At 38.9% G+C, this 19,072-nt stretch overlaps 1 protein-coding gene, 1 long non-coding RNA gene and 1 pseudogene across 2 annotated transcripts in view; 1 reads left to right on the forward strand and 2 right to left on the reverse strand.

Moving 5' to 3' along the window:
• LRRD1 (leucine rich repeats and death domain containing 1) overlaps window positions 1–18,994 on the reverse strand; it is a 48,719-nt gene extending 29,725 nt beyond the window's left edge. Inside the window, exon 1 of the mRNA XM_021102378.1 lies at window positions 18,888–18,994. The gene's annotated coding sequence lies outside the window, so the exon portion shown is untranslated. The remainder of the gene's footprint in view (window positions 1–18,887) is intronic.
• Window positions 1–19,072, forward strand: part of LOC102158687 — an 81,552-nt gene that overhangs the window by 44,217 nt on the left and 18,263 nt on the right. The gene's annotated exons all lie outside the window — the stretch shown is intronic.
• LOC110262231 lies at window positions 12,465–14,129 on the reverse strand (annotated as a pseudogene).

Genomic DNA, 19,072 nt, shown 5'->3' on the forward strand with positions numbered 1-19,072 from the left:
TGTTATGCTGTCTAGAAACTGTGATGGATGTGAAGTGGGGCTTCCTCCGCACTGTGTCTGTCACTGCCTTATAGGGAGTAGGATCTGCTCCCCAGTTGTTGGAGTAGAAGCCCTAAGGGTTGGGTTTGATCAGACTCCATTGCCCTTGAATGTGAGCCCTGCCCTAAAAGGAGTGATTGTTGAAGAAAATGAGGCCCATGTGATCACAAAAACCCTGTGTGTTACTTGTGTAGGTGTCCACAGTTCCACTCAAAAGTAGCCCGAGGTTGCAGCTCTTTCTTTCTGTGTTGATCCCAAATCTAGTGCAGTGCTATGGTGGGTAGCAGCCTGCTGTGGCTGCAGGAAGTGAAGAATTATGCTGCCACCTGGGATCTGGGCTGCCTCCATGGCAAACTTTTCCAGGGATTTGTCTTCCCCAGATCTCAAGTTAAGCAACCATGTGAAGTAGGCAGAGTCAGGGCATTCTTACTGGGAAATGAATTGCTGCATAGTTCTGCCAAGGATCTGTCTACCAGAGATTAAGCGCTTAGCTGCCGTATGTTCTTGTGGCATTGCCTGGTCCACAAGTTGACAGTGTCTGCCCAGTTCAGCCTGCAGTCTCCAAATATGCTGACAGTGATCTTGGCAGTCCTCCACAGATCACAACTCAGATGCCCCAGTCTGCCTCTGTGTAGTGAGACTGAATCTTTGCTCTGATCTTGGGCCAGCCTGTGGTGTGGAGTGAGTGGGACCAGGGTGTTTTCCCCTTTGGATTGGGAAGTACAACAAGGTGGCAGCTGCCAGTGCAAGTCTCTTTCTAACCTGATTGTTAGCAAGCCAGCACACAAGCACTCCTTGTGAGTAGAGTAAAGCCTTCTCCAGCCCTTCTATCTGTCTTAATAGATTTCTCAGCAGGGAAGGCAGTGCTTCTGGGCACGGGTCCACCCATGTGAACTTTCTTGTACTTGCAGATCCCTTCCAGAGACACCAATCCCCACGGGATGCCTTTTTTTTTTCTTTTTTTGTCTTACCCAGTTACATGGAGATCTTTCAGTTTTGGTTGGATAGGAGATCTGCCTGTTTGCAGTGGGTTTTCTGTGAGAAATGTTCCACATGTAGATGTATTTTTTATGTGTTTGTGGGGGGAAGTGAGCTCCATGTCCTCATACCCCATCACCTTGATCACCCTCCAAAAATTCTTTCTATTAAACTGATACGGAATAATTTTCATCATGTTTTGTGAGACTAGCACTAACCTGATATCAACACCTAAGGAGGAGAATATGAATAATAAAATCACAGACCAGTTTTACTGAAGGCAAAAATGCAAAAATTCTATATATTGTAATACTCTTCTCTATGTCTAAAAATAGAAATATAAAAGAAGATGAATATTTTGTGACTAATTTGCATTTCTCCCAGAAATACAAGGTTTGATTTTAACATTAGAAAATTAATTCATTTTTCCACACTGAAATATTACAGAATAAAAAATTATCATTTTAATAGATGCAGAAGTACTTGATAAATTGCAACCATTTTCATGACTTTAAAGAAAACTAGGAATAGATGGGAATTTCCTTAATTTGCTAAATGGTTTTCATAAAAATTATACAATACATAATCATACCTAGTGCTGAAATAGCAAAAACTTTTCCTTTGATATTGGAAACAAGAAAATGCCCTCTATCACTTCTGTTCAGTATTGCATTAGAGATCTTAGCCAGTGACATGAGGCAAAGAAAAATGTTATGGAAAATTATAAAAGAATAAATAAATATCATTAGTCACAAATAGTGTTATTATGTATGTAGAAAATCTAAGATCATCTACAGATAAATTATTAGAATTGATGAACATTGATTAATGTTGTTGAATACAAACTAAACATAAAAAGTCAATTTCATTTCTTATGCTAACAAAAAGGAGTTAGAATGAAAGTTTAAAGAGGTGTCATTTATACAGCTGCATGTAAATCAATGAAACTGGAACACACCCTCACACCATGCACAAAAGTAAACCTAAAATGGCTTAAAGACTTAAATGTAAGACAAGACACCATTCAATTCCTAGAAGAGAACATAGGAAAAACATTTTCTGATAGCAACCTTACAAATGTTTTCTCAGATCTGTCTCCCAAAGCAACAGAAATAAAAGCAAAAATAAACCAATGGGACCTAATCAAACTGACAAGCTTTTGCACATCAAAGGAAACCATAAAAAAAGAGACAACTTACAGAATGGGAGAAAATAGTTTCAAATGATGCAACTGACAAGGGCTTAATCTCTAAAATATGCAAACAACTTATACAACTCAACAGCAAAAAAGCCAAAAACACAATGGAAAAATGGGCAAAAGACCTGAATAGACATTTCTCCAAAGAAGATATGCAAATGGCCAACAAGCACATGAAAAAATGTTCAACATCACTGATCATTAGAGAAATGTAAATCAAACTACTATGAGGTACCACCTCACACCATTCAGAATGGCCATCATTAATAAGTCCACAAATAACAAATGCTGGAGAGGGTGTGGAGAAAAGGGAACCCTCCTGCACTGTTGGTGGGAATGTCAGTTGGTACAACCACGATGGAAAACAGTATGGAGCTACCTTAGGAAACTATACATAGAACTACCAAATGACCCAGCAATCCCACTCTTGGGCATATATCCAGACAAAACATTCCTTGAAATAGACACATGCACCCATGTGTTTATTGCAGCACTATTCACAATAGCCAAGACATGGAAACAACCTAAATGTCCACTGACAGATGAATGGATTAAGAAGATGTATATATACACAATGGAATACTACTCAGCCATAAAAAACAACAAAATAAAGCCATTTGTGGCAACATGGATGAAACTAGAGACTCATAATAAGTGAAGTAAGTCAGAAAGAAAAATACAAATACCATATGATATCACTTATATCTGGAATCTAATATATGGCACAAATGCAACTTTCCACAGAAAAGAAAATCTTGGACATGGAGAACAGACTTATTGCCAAGGGGGAGGGGGAAGGAGTGGGATGGATTGGGAATTTGGGGTTAATAGATGAAAACTATTGCCTTTGGAATGGATAAGCAATCAGATCCTGCTATATAGCACTAGAAACTGTATCTAGTCACTTATGATGGAGAATGACAATGTGAGAAAAAAGAATGTATACATGTATATGTGACTGGGTCACCTTGCTGTACAGAAGAAAATTGACAGAACAATGTAAACCAGCTATAATGGAAAAAATAAAAATCATTATAAAAAAAAGAGGTTTCATTTATGATAAAGAAATATCAAGTATATAGGAATAAATCTAAAAATGTGTAAGATTTCTACAAAAAAATACTATTTAATGTGACCACGAAAATGTAATGAGAGAAATTGGACAAAACCTAAATAGGTTTGTCTTCAAATTGATCTATAAAATTCCAATCAAAATCCTGATCTTATTTTTGTGGAACTTGACAAGCTGATTCTTAAAGTACTTAGATTAAACAAAGGACCAAAGATAGTCATGATGCTTTCTTGCTTGCTTGCTTATTTATTTATTTATTTATTTATTTATTTATTTATTTACGGCCCTACCTGTGGCATATGGAAGTGCCCGGTCTAGGGGTTGAATCGGAACTGCAGCTGCCAACCTACACCACAGCCACAGCAACGCAGGATCCAAACCTCATCTATGACCTACTCTGTAACTTTTGGCAACTCCAGATCCTTAATGCACTGAGTGAAAATGTCTTCATGACTTTAGTATATAGAGAATGAATACTTAAGTGGACACAAAAAGCATTGTTGGTAATGGTAACCAGTTGGAAATAACATAAATGTCCATAATAGGAGACATATTAAATAAATTATATATTATTTCTATGCGTAGATCTAACTTCAACATAACCTTATCCACACCAGACTAGATTGGGGTTTAATCAGTATCCCTTTGGCTTTTGCTTTAAGTGAGTGTTAAAGGTTATTAAAATAATCTGTGTCCAGGAGTTCCCCTGGTAGCGCAATGGAAACGAATTCAACTAGGAACCATGAGGCTGAAAGTTCAACTGCTGGCCTTGCTCAGTGGGTTAAGGATCTGGCATTGTCATGAGCTGTGGTGTAGGTTGTAGACACGGCTCAGATCCTGCATTGCTGTGGCTGTGGTGTAGGCCAGCAGCTATAGTTCCAATTTAACCCCTAGCCTGGGAACCTTCATGTGCCACAGGTGTGGCCCTAAAAAAAAAAAAAAATCTGTGTCTAAATGGTCTCCACTCAAAAGTTTCTCAAAATGTATGGCTTAGACAGCTTTAACTATAACATCAACTATGGATAAGTCAAAATATACCTACAGTGTGTTTTGTCATATTTTAATGTTATAGTTTTTGCCTTTTGTGCCTCACTTAAGAAATTCTTCTGTATTTACTTTTTTTTTTTTTTGGTCTTTTTAGGGCCACATCCATGGCATATGGAAGTCCCAGGCTAGGGGTTGAATTGGAGCTGCAGCTGCCGGCATACCACAGCCACAGCAATGCCAGATCAGAGCCATATCTGCAACCTACACTGAAGTTCACTGCAACGCCAGATCCTTAACCCACTGAGCAAGGCCAGGGATTGAACCCCCATCCTCATGGATGCTAGTCGGGTTCATTACTACTGAGCCACAACAGGAACTCCAACATATTTACTTCTATATAATTAGAGTCCCTCAGGAAAGACACGATCCATTGAAATTGAGTAATTTGAGGAAAATGTAACAGAGAGCTTATTTACAAAGGTATGGGGAGAGTGAAGGGAAACCATAAAGGATAATGCTATATCCTGGGGTGGGGGAGAAAGAAAGATATAGATAGAGCGAGAGAGAAATAGATATACATACATAGAACTGAGACAGTGCGCTGTGGAGAAAGGCCACCTGATTGGAGCCGGGCCTTTGGATACAGAGACCAGTCAGTCTGCAGCAATGTGCTGCAGCACCAGAGAATAAATCTTCACTCTCACTCTCCTCCTTCCTTTTATCCCTGTGCTAGTTCCCCATTTGCTAAATTCAAATGGAAACCAAAGATCATGAAAGACAGTTGATCCAATCTGTATCATTTAGCCTCTGGGGACAGAAAGCAGAATCAGAAATTACAACAATGGCCATAAATGTTTCCCATTTCTGTATGTCCTCCAAGAGGTAGAATCTGTTTCCCCACCTCCTGAATCTCATTGGGCCATATGACTTCTTTTGGCTGATGGGATATTAACCAAACATGATGCAAGCAGAGTTTTGAGAGATGTGGACACTGGAGCTTATAGAGCTATTCTCTCCAACAGTTTTTGATATAACCATGATCTGTGTTTTTGAGATCCCAACCTTTGTGAAGTATGGGTAGCCTACTGGAGGCTGAGAGACATCTGGCTCATTACCCCAGCCTTTAGCCACCAACATTCAGAAGCAGAGTGACCTAGCTGACTGGCAGCTGACTACAGTTGCATAGATGAGCCCAGCCACAGTTATGAAAAGAACTGTCCAGCTGAGTCAACCCCAAATGGCTAACCCAGAATTATGAGCTTAATAAAGTGTTATGCAGGAAGGACTGATACAAGGCACAAATGAAAGATATCCAGCATCTAAAACATTTTATGCTTTGCCTTTTACAGTTGGTTCTTTAATATATGGAAATTACTTTTTGTTTACTATGAGGTAGAGATCTTATTTAACTTTTTCTCATATTTCTACTCAGTTGTTTATTGAAGAATAAGCCCTTTCTTTATTGATGACTAATGTTGCCTCAATCATATATCACATATGTGTGGGAGGAGTTTCTGGACTTTCAATTCTGTTTAATCTATTTGTCTAAGTTTGCTTCAATGCTACATGTTTTTTAATATTATAACATTATAATAAAACTTGGTATCTAGTAAAGAAAGCACTCTCACTTATTGTTTTTCTTCAAAACTATGGTGCTTAATTTTAAGTTCTTTACATAGCTAGATCAGTTTCAGGATCAGTGTGTCAAGTTCCACAAAATATCTTGCTTGTATTTCAATAAGAACTGAATTAAGGACACGAGATAAAGATGGTGGAATAGAAGGACTGGAGCTCAACTTCTCTCTTAAATACAACAAAATTACAACCCAATGCTGAGCAATATCCAATCAAATTAACTTGAAACTTTCAAAAAGATATCCTACTCCAGAAGACAAAAAGGAGGCCACATCAAGAGGTAGGAGGAGCGATTACATGATATAAGCAACTCAATACCTCCCAGGTGGGAAGCCCCACGGACTGGAAAGTAACTGTATCACAGAGACTCACCTACAGGAGTGAGAGTTCTGAGCCCCACATCACGTTCCCATGCATGGGGATCTGGCATTGGGAGAATCTGACCTTTGGAGCATCTGGCATTGAAGGCCAGTGGGCCCTGTGTGCAGGAGCTCCATGGGACTGGGGCAAACAGAGACCCCATTCTTAAAAGGTTCACACAGACTTTTATGTGCACTGGGTCCCAGGGCAAAGCAAAGTCCCCCTAGGAATCTGAGCCAGACCTGACTGCAGTTCTTGGAGGACATCCTGGGAAAACAGGGGTGAATGTGGCTTGTTGTGGGAGAAGGGCATTGGAAGCAAAGCTCTTGGGAATATTCATCAGCCTGTGTTTCTCTGGAGGTGGCCACTTTGGGAAAACCTGGCCCCACCCTTCAGTGCTAAGAAGCCCCAGGCCAAACATCAATCCAGGTGGGATCACAGCCCCATGCATCAGTAAACAGGCTGCCTAAAGACCCCCCAGGCATACAGCCACCTCTAATCTCACCCAGAGACAAAGCCCCACCCAACAGAGGGATAGGAATCAGCTCCATCTACCAGTGGGCGGCACCAGTCCCTCCCATCAGGAAGCCTACAGCAAGCCCCCATGCCAACTTCAGCCACAAGGGGGCAGACACCAGAAGTAAGAGAGGCTACAATTCTATTATCTGTAAAAAGGTCACCACACCAAAAACCTGTAAAAATGAAAAGACGGAGAACTATAACTCAGATGAGGAAGAAAGAAAAAAACCCAGAAAAACAGCTAAGTGATCAGGAGAGTCTCAGCCTCCAGGAAACAGGCTTTAGGCTGTTGATGCTGAAGATGATGCAAGACATTGGGAATAAACTGGAGGCAAAGATGGATAACTTACAGGAAACACTGAGCAAAGAGATACAAGTTATAAAACTTAAACATGAAGAGATGCAAAATACAATAACTGAAATAAAAAATTCACTAGAAGCAGCTAACAGCAGAATACAGGAGGCAGAAGAACAAATAAGCAAGGTGGAGGACAGATTAGTAGAAATCAGTGATGTGGAACAGAAAAGAGAAAGAAGATGGAAAACAAATGATGAGAGTCTCAGAGAACTCTGGGACAATGTTAAATGCGCCAACATCCATATTATAGGGGTGCAAGAAGGGGAAGAGAGAGAGAAAGGGACAGAAAAAAATATTCAAAGAGATAATAGTTGAAAACTTCCCTAACATGGGAAAGGAACCACTTACTCAAAGCCAGGAAGTGCAATGAGTACCATATAAAATAAGCCCAAGAAGGAACACCCGGAGACACATATTAATCAAACTACCAAAACTAAAGAGAAAATATTGAAGGCAGCTAGGAAAAAGAAACAAATAATTTACAAGGGAACCCTTATAAGATTATTGGAAGATTTTTCAGCAGAAACTCTGCAGGCCAGAAGGGAGTGGTGTGATATACTTAAAGTGATGAAAGGAAAAAACCTCCAACCAAGACTACTTTACCAAGCAAGGCTCTCATTTAGGTTTGAAGGAGAAATCAAAAGCTTCACACAAGCAAAAGCTAGGAGAATTCAGCAACACTAAACCAGCTTTACAACAAATACTAAAGGAACTTCTCTAGGCAGAAAAGAAAAGGCCACAACAGGAAACAAAAATACCGCAAATGGCAAAGCTCACCAGTAAAGGAATATATACAGTAAAGATACAAAATCATCCATGCACAATTATGCCACCAAAATAAGAAATCAAAATGCCATAAAAATGAGAAGAGGGTACAAATGCAGGACACTGGAGATGCACTTGCAATTAAGAGACCAACAATTTTAAACAATTTTGTATATGTATAGACTCTTATATCAAAACTTCAGAGTAACAGCAAACCCAAAAGCTGCAATTGATACACAAACAAATAAGAAAAATTAACTCAAATACAACACTAAAGATAGTCATCAAACCAGAAGAAGAGAGAACAAGAGAAGAAGGGAAGAAAAAAGAGCAACAAAAACAAATCCAAAGCAATTACTAAAAAGGCAATAAGAACATACATAACAATAATTACCTTAAATGTTAATGGACTAAACGCCCCAACTGAAAGACATAGACTGGCTGAATGCATACAAAAATAAGATCCATATATATGCTGTCTTCAAGAGATCCATTTGACTTCTAGGGACACATACAAATTGAGAGGATGGAAGAAAATATTCCACACAAACAGCAATCAAAAGAAAGCTGAAGTAGCAATACTCATATCAGACAAAATGGACTTTAAAATGAAGAATATTTTGAGACACAAGAAATGACACTACATAATGATCAAAGGATCAATCCAAGAAGAAGATACAACAATTTAAAATATCTATGCACCAAAAATAGCATCACCACAATATAGAAGGCAACTGCTAACAACCTTAAAAGGACAAATTGACAATAACACAGTAATAGCGGGGGAACTGAACACCCCACTTACAGCAATGGACAGATCATCCAGACAGAAAATCAGTAAGGAAACACAGGCCCTGAATGAAGCATTACCAGATGGACTTAATAGATATTTATAGGACATTCCATCCAAAAGCAACAGAATACACATTCTTCTCAAGTGCACATGAAACATTCTCTAACATTGATCACATCCTGGGCTACAAATCAAGCCTTGGTAACTTTAAGAAAATTGATATCATATCAAAAGCATCTTTTCTGACCACAACACTATACGACTGGAAATCAACAAGAAAAAAACTACAAAAAACACAAGTGGAGACTAAACGACATGCTACTAAACAACCAATGGATCACTGAAGAAATCAAAGAGGAAATTAAAAAATACCTAGAAGCAAATGACAACAAAATATGACACTCCAAAACCTATGGGATGCAGTAAAAGCAGTTCTAAGAGGAAAGTTTATAGAAATACAAGGCCACCTCAGGAAACAAGAAAAAACTCAAATAAATAAGCTAACTTTACATCTAAAGCAGCTCCAGAGAGAAGAACAGACAAGACCTAAAGTTAGTAGAAGGAAAGAAATCAAAAAGATCAGAACAGAAATCAATGAAATAGAAGCAAAGAAAACCATAGAAAAGATCAATGAAACGAAAAGCTGGTTCTTTGAAAAGATCAACAAAATTGACAAACCCTTATCCAGACTTACCAAGAAAAAAAGAGAGAGGACTCTAATCAATAAAATTAGAAATGAAAAAGGAGAAGTAACAATGGACACCACAGAAATACAAAGGGTCATAAGAGACTACTATATGCAACTATACGCCAATAAAATGGAAATCCTAGGAGAAACAGACAAATTCTTAGAAAAGTACAATCTTCCAAGAATAAGCCAAGATGAAATAGAAAAGATGAACAGACCCATCACAAGAACTGAAATTGAAACTGTGATTAAAAAACTTCCAACAAACAAAAGTCCAGGACCAGATGGCTTCACAGGCGAATTCTATCAAACCTTTAGAGAAGAGCTAACACCTATCCTTCCGAAGCTATTCCAAAAAATCACAGAAGGGACACACCCTAATTCATTCTATGAGGCCACCATCACCTGGATACCAAAACCAGACAAAGACACCACAAAAAAAAAAAAAAAAAAACAAAAACTACAGGCCAATTTCACTGATGAACATCGATGCAAAAATCCGCAACAAAATACTTGGAAACTGCATGCAACAATACATTAAAAGGATTGTACATCATGATCAAGTTGGATTTATCCCAGGGATGCAAGGATTCTTCAATATCTGCAAATCAATCAGTGTGATACATCACATTAACAAACTGAAGAATAAAAACCATATGATCCTCTCAATAGACACGGGAAAAGCCTTTGACAAAATCCAACACCCATTTCTAATAAAAACCCTTCAGAAAGTGGGCATAGAGGGAACCTACCTGAACATGATAAAGGTCATATATGACAAACCCACAGCTAACATCATTCTCAATGGTGAAAAGCTGAAAGAATTCCTGCTGATATCAGGAACAAACAAGCATGTCCACTCTCACCACTATTCAACATAGTTTTGGAAGTCCTAGCCACAGCAATCAGATGAGTAAAAGAAATAAAAGGAATCCAAATTGGAAAGGAAGAAGTAAAACTATCACTATTTGCAGATGACATGATACTATACCTAGAGAATCCTAAAGACTCTACCAGAAATCTGTTAGAGCTCATCCATGAATTTGGCAAAGCTGCAGGATACAAAATTAATACACAGAAATTGACGGCATTTGTATAAACCAACAATGAAAGATCAGAAAGAGAAATTAGGGAAGCAATCCTGTTTACCATCACATCCAAAAGAATAAAATACCTAGGAATAAAGCTGCCTAAAGAGACAAAAGACATGTACTCTGAAAACTATAAGACACTGATGAAAGAAATCAAAAATGACACAAATAAGATGAAAAGACATACCATGCTCTTGGATTGGAAGAGTCAATATTATCAACATGACTATACTACCCAAGGCAATCTACAGATTCACTGCTATCCTCATCAAATTACCAAGGACATTTTTCACAGAACTCGAACAAAATATTTTAAAGTTTGTTTGGAAGCACAAAAGACCCAGAATAGTCAAAGATATCCTGAAAAAGAAAAATGAAGCTGGAGGAATCAGGCTCCCTGAATTCAGACTATACTATAAAGCAACTTTCATCAAAACTGTATGGTACTCTCACAAAGACAGACATATAGATCAGTGGAACAGGATAGAAAGCCCAGAATTAAACCCATGCACTTACAGCCAACTCATCTATGACAAAGGAGGCAAGAATATACAATGGGCCACACTTCAATAAGTGGTGTTGGGAAACCTGGACAGGCACATGTAAAGGAATGAAATTAGAACACTTCCTAACACCATACACAAAAATAAACTCAAAATGGATCAGAGACCTAGATATAAGACCAGACACTATAAAACACCTAGAGGAAAACATAGGCCAAACACTCTCCGACATAAACGACAGCAATATCTTCTCAGATCCACCTCTTAGAGTAATGACAGTAAAAACAAAAATAAGCAAATGGGACTTAATCAACTTAAAAGTTTCTGCACAGCAAAGGAAACTAAACAAAATGAAAAGATAACCCACAGAGTGGAAGAAAATCTTGGCAAATGAATCTACTGACAGGGATTAATCTCCAAAATTTATAAACACCTTCTGCAGCTCTATACCAAAAAACAAACAACCCCAGCAAAAAATGGGCATAAGATCTAAACAGACACTTCTCCAAAGAAGACATACAAATGGCCAAAACACACATGAAAAGATGTTCAGCATCATTCATTATTAGAGAAATGCAAATCAAAACCACTATGAGGTACCACCTCACACCAGCCAGAATGGCCATCAAACAATAAGTGCTGGAGAGGGTGTGGAGAAAAACGAACCCTATTGCACTGTTGGTGGGGTTGTAAATTGATACAACCACTGTGGAAAACAGTATGGAGATTCCTCAGAAAACTAAAAATAGAACTACCATTTGATCCAGCAATCTCACTCCTGGGCATCTATCCAGAGAAAACCATGACTCCGAAAGACACATGTACTCCAATGTTTATTGCAGCATCTTTTGCAATAGCCAAGACATGGAAACTACCTCAGTGTCCATTGACAGAGGAGTGGGAAAATAAGAAATGGTACATATACACAATGGAATATTATCCAGCCATTAAAAGGAACGAAATACCGGCATTTTTAGCAACATGGATGGACCTAGAAATTATCATGCTAAGTGAGGTCAATCAGACAATGAGATGCCAACATCAAATGCTATCACTGACATGTGCAATCTGAAGAAAGGACACAATGAACGTCTTTGCAGAACAGATACTTACTCACAGACTTTGAAGAACTGGTTTCCAAAGGAGACAGGTTGGGGGGTGGGGAATGCACTGGGGGTTTGGGATGGAAATGCTGTGATGATCATGTACAACTATAAATGTAGTAAATTCACTGAGTAATAAAAAAATTTAAAAAATTAAAAAAAAGGAGTTCCCGTCGTGGCGCAGTGGTTAACGAATCCGACTAGGAACCATGAGGTTGCGGGTTCGGTCCCTGCCCTTGCTCAGTGGGTTAACGATCCGGCGTTGCCGTGAGCTGTGGTGTAGGTTGCAGACGCGGCTCGGATCCTGCGTTGCTGTGGCTCTGGCGTAGGCCGGTGGCTGCAGCTCCGATTCAACCCCTAGCCTGGGAACCTCCATATGCCGCGGGAGCGGCCCAAGAAATAGCAACAACAACAACAACAAAAAGACAAAAGACAAAAAAAAAAAAAATTAAAAAAAGAATTGAATTAAAATTTTAAATTAATTTGGGAAATAAATGATATTGAGTCTTATTTAATAATGTGATATATTTCTATTGCTGTTGGGAATGATATATATTTTCTATATATTTTTTCTTTTTTTTGAGGGCTGTGCCTGCGGCATATGGAAGTTCCCAGGATAGGGGTTGAATTAGAGCTACAGCTGCCAGCCTACACCACAGCCATAGCAACGCAGATCCAAGCCATGTATGTGACCTACACCACAGCTCACAACACCAGATTGTTCAATTCACTGAGTGAGGCCGGGGATCGAACCTGCATTCTCATGGATACAAGTTGAGTTCATTTCCGTGAGCTATAACGAGAACTCCTATATCTTTTTTTAGTTTTTAAAATATCAATATATAGGAATGCTACTGATATTTGTATGTTGACTTTGTATCCAGCAATCTGACTGGGCTCTCTTATTAGTTCTAATACATTTATACATTCTCCTGTATTTTTTATAAGTACAGTATCATAAATTTTGGCAGTTTTTGTTTCTTTTTATCTGGTTCTCTTTTATTTTTATGGTCTTAATTGCATTTGTTAAGCACTTCTGCACAGTGTGGAATAGGAGCAATGATAGCAGCTGTCTTATTTCCTTAATCTACTAATGTGGTATATTGTATTAGTAGATTTTCCTTATTGAAGGTGTGACATTTCTTGGATAAATCAAACTTGGTCATGATATATTACTTTTTAATTCACTTTTGAATTAAATATAACATATACTAAGAATTTTTTTTTTAAGGAATGAGACAATTTATTAACCTAGCATCATTTGTTCTAATGCTTCTTGTTGGCAGCTTCCACCTGTCCAGCGATTCTGTTCAGATCTCTCTATCCCTGAGGTATCAATTTGTGCCCACATCTTGGTCCTTCTCCTCCATTTTTAGCCCCTCCAGAGCTTGGAGATGTGGTCAGCCACACTCTTGGAGCCTCTGCTGAAGTGGCTGGGTGTGGCACCCTTTCTCTGGTGCCCCCATAGATCTTGTCATGAAGCCAACACCAGTGCTGCCTCGGAGGTACAAGTTTTGTGCTGTGGAAGCACCTCGTATATAGAGGCAGTTCTCATCAAAGGGAGCGACCTCTTTATGCTTGGCGAGCTTGACAGTGTTCACCACTTCAGGAACCTTCAGCTCTCCAGACTGTTTAAGGAAGACTGCCAGAGCTCTGACCAACTCCTGCTAGTTCACATCTTTTATGGTAACTCCAGGCATCGTGCGGCCTCTGTGCTGCCAGCCAGGGGAAGAGAAAACCCAGAATTTTTATACCTATTTTATTAGTAATTTTGCTAATAATTTTCCTTTCTATACTGTTCTTGTACAGTTTTCTGTTGAGGCTATTCTATGCTGGTAAAATGAGCTGAGTAACATCCTAATTAATCTATTTCTTGAAGCATTTTACATGTTAAAGGAATAATCTGTTCCTTCAATGTTGTGTAAAATTTGTTTTTTTGTTTGTTTTGTTTGTCTTTTCGCCTTTTCTAGGGCCACTCCCGCAGCATATGAAGGTTCCCAAGCTAGGGGTCCAGTCGGAGCCGTAGCCACCAGCCTACGCCAGAGCCACAGCAACGCAGGATCTGAACCATGTCTGCAACCTACACACCACAGCTCATGGCAACGCCGGGTCCTTAACCCACTGAGCAAGGCCAGGGACCGAACCCGCAACCTCATGGTTCCCAGTCGAGTTTGCTAACCACTTCGCCACAACGGGAACTCCTGTTTTTTGATTTATTAATTTGATTTAATGGTTACTGGTTTGTCCAAGTTTTCTTTTACTTCCTGAGACATGGGGAAGTAACTGCTTTCTCCTGGCTTCATATTTCCATGTAGAGGAAACTCATTTCTTTTAATGCCCTAGGCCTTGAGCCTCCTCTCCAGTGTATCTCCTCTACAGAGGAGACTTGGATGACAGATAAACTCAGCTCCTTTGGGGCTTCTTTTTTCTGAACTTTCTTCCTGAAAGATTTGTGTTCTAGTCAGTTGTCTTTCATAGAATAAGAGGGCTGCATACCTGCTGGGGGAGCCAATGTTGTCCATCTTTGTGATGACAGAGTAATTATGCCAAATTCAGTCGTGAATTACTACAAGTTCACTTAATTGTAGACAAAGCCATTCTCTCTAAACTGCTTTATCAGTAATAAATGTGATATTTTGACTCCCTTCCACCTGGTTATATTTAATGATAAAGAACTTGGGAGCGGAAGAATGGCTGTTATTCTTTGGTCACAATTTGCAACATCTAGTACACTGACTAAACACTTTTAAAAATAAACACAGCTAGAAAAATTAATACTATGGGGTGGTAAGGTTCATGGTTTATAGCCTTAGAGTTTTGACCTTAGTGTTTTATAGATGCTCAGATCATGCAGTTGGCTTTTGTGGGGATGACTTCTTCAGGTGGCTTTAGCCCCTGGACTTTAGTAAGCATTGCATACATGGGATTGTGGTCTTGATAGGTCACCCTAATATATGGTAGTTTTATTCTCAGGTGTTTGGTTGTTTTTCTGCAAAAGGATTATTTTCTTTTTTTTTTTGCTTTTTTGGTGTGTAATACACACATAAAATTTATTCTCAATCATTTTATTTTATATTATTATTATTTTTTCTTTTCTTTTTGTCTTTTTAGTGCCGCACCAATGGCAAATGGAGGTTCCTAGGCTAGGGGTCACAGAGCTATAGCTGCCAGCCTCCGCCATAGGCACAGCAATACGGGATCTGAGCCACGTCGACCTACATCACAGCTCACGGCCACGCCAGATCCTTAGCCCACTGAGCGAGGCCAGGGATCAAACCTGCATCTTCATAGATGCTAGTCAGGTTTGTTAACCACTGAGCTACAACGGGAACTCCATATTCTCTTAATCATTTTAAAGTGTACAGTTAGTAGCATTAGGTACAATCACATTGCTGTGTAACAAAAGGGTTGTTTTTAAAAGATATGGAATTGGGAGTTCCCATTGTGGCTCAGTGGGTTATGAACCCAACTAGTATACATTAGGATGAGAATTTGATCCCTGGCCTTGCTCAGTGGGTTTAGGATCCAGCGTTGCCATGAGCTTTGGTGTAGGTCACAGACACATCTTGGATCTGCAATTGCAGTGACTGTGGTGTAGGCCAGCAGCTGCAGCTTTGATTTGACCCCTAGCCTGCAAACTTACATATGCCACAGGTGCAGCCCTAAAAAGCAAAAAAAAAAAAAAAAAAAAAAAAAAAAAGATGCAGAATTAAACAGGGGTTGCTTTTGTCTCCATCCTTATGTGGATACCCAGATTGGCCATGAATGCTGCACCCAGTTTGGACTGGTATTAGAGGAGAAACTGAGTCAGAGATGAGATCTGTATATATGTCTAAATATGTGTGTACATACATATCAGGGAGCTAGAGCAACCCAAAGGAAGGAGAGATGCTGGAGAAGCAGCTATGATGTCCCTTTCTTAGGAATAAGCAGTGGTAAATATCATACATATACCTTTTTTTAATGAAATTAAGACTGTTTATCATTAGTCTATATGATAGTACTAACCACATGTGGTTATTTAAATTTAATTAAATTATATTTAGCTCCTCAATCATATTAGCCACATTTTAAGTGCTAAGAAGTCATACTTGGCTGGATAGTACAGATGTGAAACATATACATCATCATAGACTATCAATCATAGTTAACATACCATATTTTAAATAAAATATTTGAAAAGTTTATCTTTCATTCCTGAAAAATAGTTCGTTGAAGGATGTGCCATCAATTTTACTTAACTATTCCCATGTGAACATTTTTATGGCTGATATACATAACTAAACAATATTTTTAAAATGTATATGACATAGTCTCATCTCATTCTCACAAGCACTGAGAGTTTCATTTGAAAACAAATATTGCCAATAGGCAAAAATAGATACCAATTTTGTTTTCCTAAATATTTGTAAGTTCAACAATGACCCAGTGTAATGTTACATAGCTTAAAGACATAAACGTTCTGGGAGCCACAGGGTATTTTTATATCATACGGCATCCACAAATTGTTTCCTAAGTGTGAAAAAAATGGCCACTGTGTAGAGAGGCTAAAGCACCGAGGGACGGGATGCACACACTTAGAAGTGAGTATCCCTAGGCACAGAGAACCCTAGGCACCAAGAAAGGGAGGACATGCAGAACTGCAGGTGTTGAGTGTAAATGGAAGGAGGAGAAAACCTGGGTTTGGCCTAGAGGGTCGTCGAAGTTAAATCACAGAGCATCGCGTCACCTGGAGTCGTCCCGCAGGGGGTCATGGAAGGGGTCGCATCCAACGACTCCAGCGATGGCAGCACCTGCTGTTCCGTATTGACGCGAGCCTGGGCCCGCGCGGCGAGTGGCCGGGCGCCCGTGCTCTGCCGCGCCCCTGCGCGTTTGTGAGCTGGCCCCGGGTCCCACTAGGGCACCTGGGAGGAGGCCTGGGCCTCCATTCAATTCCCCAGGTGGGACGCGCGCCGGCCACAGTGTGTAGAGTAGAGGAGCGTCTGGGTCCTTGGCTTGAGCATTGGAAAATCTCCCAGGGAGATCGGGGTTCTGATTTAATTGGTCGGGGGAGGCCCAGGCATCTGATTTGAAGGAGCAGTCAGGATGGAGAACCACTGACCCGGGCCCTGGTCCTTAAAGGCTCTGACCAAGCTAATCTGACATCATAGATAGTCCTGCTCCGTGGTACTTCTATCCAACCTGGTTTTCCTGCCTGCCGGAAACAGCAGGCAATAAAGGTGCGGTGGAAATGGCATTTAGTGATGTGGAGGACCCAGCCTGTCACCAAACCACCATCTTTGGCTCAATCAAACTGCATCATGGAGTCCAAACTCTTTTGCCTTGGTTACTCCTCGGGGCCATTCTTCAGGCCTGGCGAGGCCCCAAACCATGAACCAGGGCTGAAGGTGAGCGACCAGAGCAACTTTCAAATATAAAATCCAGTATTGCTAACTACAGTCACCATGCAGTACATTATAGCCCTAAGACTTTATGCTTTGATAGGAAATTTTACCTTTTGACCCACTTCATTCATTTCAAGCCCCCTCTCTCCCCTAATTCTGGTTACCACCAATCTATTCTCTGGATCTATGAGTTCAGGTTTTTTAAATTCCACATACTTATGAGATTATATGGCTTTTGTCTTTCTCTGACTTACTTCACTTATTAGCACAATGCCTTCAAGGTCCATCCATGTTGTCACAAATAGCAGGATTTCTTTTTGCTGGCTAAATAATAGTCCATTTGTCTCTGTGTGTATTTTTTGGTGTCAAATTCAAAAATCATACAAACACCTCTTTGCTTTTATTGAGTTTTATGGTTAAAATCTTTAATCCATTTTGAGTTAGTTTTGTGTATGGTAAAGTAGTGGTCCAGTTTTCCCAATACCATTTAGTGAAGATATTGTCCTTTCCTCATTATATATTCTTGGCCCCTTTGTCATAAATTAACTGTGTATGTGTGGGTTTATTTATGGGCTCTCTGTTTTATTCCATTGATCTATGTGTCTATTTTTATATCCTTACCAAACTGCTGGAAAATAGTATTATTTGCTAGTGTTCCACAAGTCTGGTGTCAAGGGCATTAAAAAGTGCTACTTAGTATCCTTACTTTCTTTACTCAAATAGGTAGAGATGAAAAAAACTTTTTATCTTAATATTACAATTTATATTACTTTTGGTTTTTAGAATACAGGTAGTTTTCTTATGCCACTCACCTCCCTTTCTTTTAGGGAGTTTAAATACTAAATTTTTGACTTATAATTTAAACTCTTCATTACCAAAGGAAATTGAGATTACCTTTATCTAAGGATTTTACCAAAAAATTTTACTTAGAACTTAAAAGATAAGTTTCAAAAACATTTCATTATGGTAACTCCTATAATAGTGTTTACTCCATCTTGGAAACTTTCTATTTCTGTATCTTTCTTCATTTAGACAGTAATGTAAATAAGAAATGACTATTTTACCATTCATGTCAGTGCCTGATTATGACTGAGAAAGAGGGAGAAATGTTCTTAATTTTATAATACTTAGTAGAACTCTACTTTTAAACTTTTATACAACATAAAACAGTAAGTGGCATGTGACTATCTATGTATTTTAAGATGTTAAGTAATTTAACAAGCTGAAGTTCAGATAAAATTAATTAAAATCTAATGTTTGACTGTATACAGTAAATTATTTCTGAGTGAAATGGCTGAAATAAATTAAAAATCCAGATTTGGCTTTTCTTCCTCTGAGTACTATATGTACAAAACTAAATTTAATGTTAATTGTAAGAAAATAATCCAGAAAGCAACAGTAGTACACAACTTACTTGAGTGAAAAATTTATCCATTTTTCCATCTGCATGTGATTTGCCATTTTAGGTTCTTTTCCTTTCATTGCCCTACTGGCATATATTCAGTAAATACAAAGAACAAGTATTATCAGTATCTGTAAAATACAACTGGGAAGGCATGTTATTAAAACATCACATAGCATATTCCAAAAGTCAACAAA

This window comes from Sus scrofa, chromosome 9 (genome assembly GCF_000003025.6).
Source record: "Sus scrofa isolate TJ Tabasco breed Duroc chromosome 9, Sscrofa11.1, whole genome shotgun sequence".
In the NCBI taxonomy this organism is placed as follows: Eukaryota; Metazoa; Chordata; class Mammalia; order Artiodactyla; family Suidae; genus Sus; species Sus scrofa.